The 5410-nt window shown below is 40.4% G+C and overlaps 1 non-coding gene across 1 annotated transcript; it reads right to left on the bottom strand.

The window, feature by feature from the left end:
- Positions 1-3110: 3110 nt before the first annotated feature.
- Positions 3111-3215, bottom strand: LOC136150390 (U6 spliceosomal RNA). The gene has a single exon (XR_010659822.1). It is a non-coding gene; the product is annotated as a U6 spliceosomal RNA (small nuclear RNA).
- Between the last annotated feature and the right edge of the window lie 2195 nt (positions 3216-5410).

The raw sequence follows: 5410 nt of genomic DNA, 5'->3' as shown, positions 1-5410 counted from the left end.
GGGAGTTACAAACACGTCTGTTTTCCTCTGTGCCCAGCGCCTTAGTGGCCCAGTCACAAAGCGTCATGCCGCAGAAGCCTGTGCCCCTCAGCCGGGCGTCGCAGGCTAGCAGTCAGACTCGACACCAGGACGGGTGTGTTTACATCGAATTCTCGCGACAGCTGGTTCGAAGCTCAAAGCACGTGGACATGGCAGCTGCCAATGACTTTTCGCTGGCCACTCAGCCATTCCGAACCGCCTTCTGCCCCGCCTTTTTCGATGTGTTTACCTTCCGGGAGCTGAGGCTGGCTTTCCCCCGGTGGGCTCCCGGGAGCCGGGGTGGTGATCTGAATGAGGGGTGCGGCTGTCATTTTGTCTGTTTGACCTAGGTGGTGGACCACGCCTGACTCCTTCCTCACTTGTTTACACTTCCCGTAAGGAACAGATGGAGATCTCCCTGGTGTCATTCCGTCAGTGACATTTCTTTTATAATAATGATAACATTTATTGTTATGCTGAAGACCTAAGCACTTCATAAACACTATCAAATATAATACCTCTGACAGCCCCTTGAGACTATGGATCATTAATAGCCATGGGGTTTGTAACAGAGCTGTTGATACCACAGTAAAAATTTTAAAAAGGTTTTAGCACCGTGAGAAGGAAAAAGTTTAGTCGAGAAACTGTCTCACCGGAAATATGCTGTTAATCAGGTGCTGGAGAGATAAATATAGATATAGCCAAGAAACCACCCATTTGATTATGACGCTCAATTAGTGCCAGTAAAAAAGGACACCCAAAGTGATATTTGTCAGCCTAATGTCTGAACATTAAGCTGACGAAAGATTTTGAGAAAATTTATCTTCTTCCACTACACAAATGCCCAGCATCATCAGTCTTTTATAACTTGCTTTCTACATGAAACCCTATAAGGAAGGAATTTTTCCCAATATTTTGAATTCTTTTTGATCTTTTACTATCCCTGGCTTACTTGTTGTCTCTGAAAATGTTTTTTTTTTGTTATTTCCCTAAGGCATGTCTTATTCTCTCCCACAGAAAATTAAACTCTGCCTGGACATGAGTAGACTAAGGCTTTCATATGGTTGAATTCCCCTTAACACCTAACAAGCCTGAATACAACAAATAGTTCAAAATTCAGAGTTAGTAAAATAAATCATTATTATTCTCATGTTGTCTCTGACCCACAAAAAGGAATAAAGACGAAATCCAGAGGAGACCAATAGGTAACAATCACAAGTAGAATAACTAGTATTTGTACAGGTGTTTCAGTCTAAATAACTGTTGCATATGCATTTTTAAACTCTATAACTCTTTCACTATTCCTCTTCAGTTATGGGAGAAACAAGGAGACAAAAATGATAAACACAAATTCATTCAATCAGTAAATATCTGAACACCTCCTAAGTGTCAGTCATGTTCTGACTGACACTGTTGATACAGCAATAAATAAATCAACCAATGTGTCTGTCTTCAACCAAAGAATTTGCACTCTGATAGGAAGACAGAAATACACAGACAAAGAGGGAACTTCAAACAGTGTAAAATGCTATGGGGAAAAAAATAAGCCAGATAAATAGAAATAAGCGATAGCTTATTTTAGGTAATGTGGTAAAGGAAGACCTCTAAGGAGATGGCATTTGAACCAGGATTTCAATGAAGCAGGTTTTAAGCAGTTCTGAGTGAAAAGCAGTTTAGACAAAACAAACAACAGGTACAATAACCTTAAGAAAGGAATGAATTTTGAGGAAGAATGGGAAAAATAGTGTGGCTAAACAAAGTGGATTGGGCCTTCTCTGGTGGTCCAGTGGCTAAGACTGTGCTCACAATGCAGGAGCCCCTGACTCAACCCCTGGTCAGAGAGCTGGATCTCACACGCCACAGCTAAGGGTTCACATGGCTGCAACTAAGAGTTCGCGTGCCACAGTTAAGATCCAGCATAGTTAGATAAATGTGTTCAAAAAAACCCAAAGTAAAAAAAAAAAGGAAAAAAAACCCAAAGTAGATTAAGTAGAAAATGATAGCAAACTAGTTAGGAAAGGTAAAGTGAAGTGAAGTGAAGTGGCTCAGTCGTATCTGACTCTTTGCGACCCCATGGCCTGTAGCCTACCAGGATTCTCCGTCCGTGAGATTTTCCAGGCAAGAATACTGAAGTGGGTTACCATTTCCTTCTCCAGGAGATCTTCCCGACCCAGGGATTGAACCCGGGTCTCCTGCATTGTAGGCAGACACTTTACCGTCTCAGCCACCAGGGAAGTCAGCAGTGGCTAAATGGAGTATAGTGTATAGAATTACAAGGAGTTTTAGTTTTATCCTAGGGTGGGAATCTATTGGAACACTTCCAGCTAGGAAGTGTCCTGATCACACTTACATGGCTAAAAGACCATTATACCTACTAAACAGACAATAAACTGTCTTTAGGGAGGGGGCCAAGAGTGGAAGCAATGGGTCAAGTAAGGAGGCTATTTCAAGAGACCAGATGGGAGAGCTATCTAGAACTGGGGCTAGAAGTGAAACAGTAGAGGTGAAAAGTAATCAATTTCAGAATATTTTGGAAGACAGAATTGAAAGAACTTGATAATTGATTGGATGTATGAGAGAAGGGAGAGAATCAAAGATGCTGCCTGTGTTTTGGGCTTGAGCAACTGAGTAATGACATTTTAGGGATCTGATGAACCCTGTTGAAGTCATACATTTTTTAGTGGAGGAGAATTTCTGTGACTTGGTTTCATCCTTTGCAAATTGTAAAAAGAAAATTATGCTCCTCCTAAGATTTTTTTAGTAATGTGATGGTTTGGTAGGAGGTATGTTTTATTTTGTTATGTTGTTTATTTTATTGATTTTTTTTTTTTTTTTTTTTTTTTTTTTTTTGCACATGGGATCTTAGTTCCTAGACCAGGGATTGAACCTGTGCTCCCTGCAGCAGAAGCAAGAAGTCCCAACCCCTGGATTGCCAAGGAATTCCCAGTATATTTTTTTAAGTTTTAAAACTTCGAAAAGTTTAATGCTGGTATTGTTTATTTCCGTATCAGTTGGTACAATTTGCATCATGTTTTATACTATTTCATCTTTGCAAAGACATCGCATACACAAAAATACACATTCGATAACTGAAAAATATGGAATGGTTCATTAATTTGCATGTCATTCTTGTGCAGGGGCTATGCTAAACTCCTCTGTATCATTCCACTTTGAGTGTATGTGTTGCCTAAGCATGCATCAGCCTCATGGGATATTTATGAGGTGTAAATAAATTTAAAATTCTTGGGACTTCCTTGGTGGTGCAGTGATTAAGAATCCTCGTTGCAATGCAGGGGACGTGGGTTAGATCCCTGTTTGGGGAATTAAGACCCCCACATGCTTCAGGGCAACTAAGTCTGCAAACCACAACTAGGGACCCTGTTCACTGCATGATGGAATGAAGATCCCATGTGCTGCAACTGAGACCCAACACAGCCGAATAAATAAATATTTTTTTAAAAAATAAAATTCTCAGAGCCAGTTAGAAATGTGTACAAATTAACTAGTTCTTGTCAGTCTTACAGGATTAGAAAGTTCCAAGCCTTAGGATCTAATTTCCCTTCTTATTGAAGCTTTCCTGCCAGAACACAGTAGCTTGTTATCTGCCTTGAATTGGAAAACAGTTTGCATTCCCACCTGTATATTTATTCATCCTCTTATGTAAGACTTGGGTGTGCAATTCTCAATTCTTTAAGAGACAACAACAGACTTGGTTTTCCACTGTTATATGAGAACATTAAGCCCCAGCAACGCGTCATTGCCAGAAGATAAAAGTGCTACAGTAAACCAAGAAAACAACAACAAAAAAATCAGCTATTTCAAATTACTCCATTTTTTTTTCTCCACAGGGATGGTATTCGATTCACTCATGAGCCTCAAATAGAAAACAGAATTTGTGGTGATTGTGTTTTAACTTTTTAGCTGTGCTGGGTCTTCACCGCTGTGCCTGGACCTTCTCTCGCTGCAGCAAATGGGGGCTAGTCCCTAGCTGCAGCACGCAGCTTCTCTTGTTATTTAGCACAGACTCGAAAGCACTCGGGCTTCAGTAGTTGCAACTCTCGGGCTCTAGAAAGCAGGCTCAGAAGTTGTGGCGCATGGGCTTAGTTGCCCCACAGCATGTGGAAGCTTCCCGAACCAGGGATTGAGCCCTGTCCCCTGCATTTACAGGAGGACTCACAACCAACCCGACCATCAGGTAAGTCCTGTGGTAATCATTTTTTGAATGAACATGACTTGTGGGGGGCTTAGTACATATTGTTAGTTCGTGAGTCCTTTCAGATTACTGGGTCATGGAGGAACTTTTCAATAGTCTCTTCTTTGGATTAAGCAATCCCAGCTGGGAAACTCATTTTCAGTATAAAAGTAACTTCAAGCTAGAGTCCTGTTTTCTTCCAGGTGCCATAATGGCCCATTGTAATAAATCCCTGATTACTAAAATCCCGTGGCCCTGCAGTCCAGAATCAAAAGTTTGAGATTTGTCAAGGAACTATCCATAAGCAAACCAAACATCAAGATCAGTTAATATTTTCTCCTCTATTTTTGTTTGGTAGGATTAGAATTCTTTTTTTAGCCTCAAATGAGCCATTGCCTCACTTGCTTTGGCCACAAAAACACTTGGACAATACTTATGTGATTTAAGCAGTGGTGAAATAACCTGATTTCACATAAAACTATGATGAACATTAATATTTAATTGTCAGTCAAGTATAAGGAAAAACAAAGAAGGAATTCCCTGGCAGTCCAGTGGTTAGGACTCCACACTTTCACTGCCAAGGGCTCAGGTTCAGTCCCTGGGAGGAGAACTAAGATCCTGTAAGCCTGGAGCAGGGGCCAAAAAAAAAAAAAAAAGGAGAAACACAGAGGTTAAAAAAAAAAAATCATGATCATCAGTTTTTTCTCTGTGGTTGGGCATCTTGATAGCAAGGGTGATTGTCCATGTGTTCAGGCAGGACACACGCTGTAAATCACCTACATACAAATCTGCAAGTTGTGAACTTTCAAAGATGCAAACGTGCATTTGTACGTCTAATAAGGTAAGTTAGTTCACGTGTCTGGTGTCCATTGTGTGTGTGTGCATCCTCTATAAGTGCTTTTGCCTACTTTACTGCACAGTATTATATAGAATACAGTAATACAGTATCTTTATTTCACACCCAGCAAGTCTGGAAACAAGTGTGAAAGCAGCAGGGATGTGGCTGGTACTACCATACTTTCCAAGGTACTGGACTATAACTTTAAAAATGTTGTCTTTATTTTTTGTGTTTGTTTTATCTGTATTATTTTTGTGAAAAATATTATAAACATACTACAGTACAGTACTGTGTAGCCGGCTGTGTTAGTTGAGTTGTTGTTATGAACAAACTGGACCTATAAACATGCTCTCACAACAGAA

The sequence above is a fragment of the Muntiacus reevesi genome, chromosome 18 (assembly GCF_963930625.1).
Source record: "Muntiacus reevesi chromosome 18, mMunRee1.1, whole genome shotgun sequence".
NCBI lineage: Eukaryota > Metazoa > Chordata > Mammalia > Artiodactyla > Cervidae > Muntiacus > Muntiacus reevesi.
Note: the sequence above shows the minus strand (reverse complement) of the source record. Positions and strands in the feature narration are given on the sequence as shown.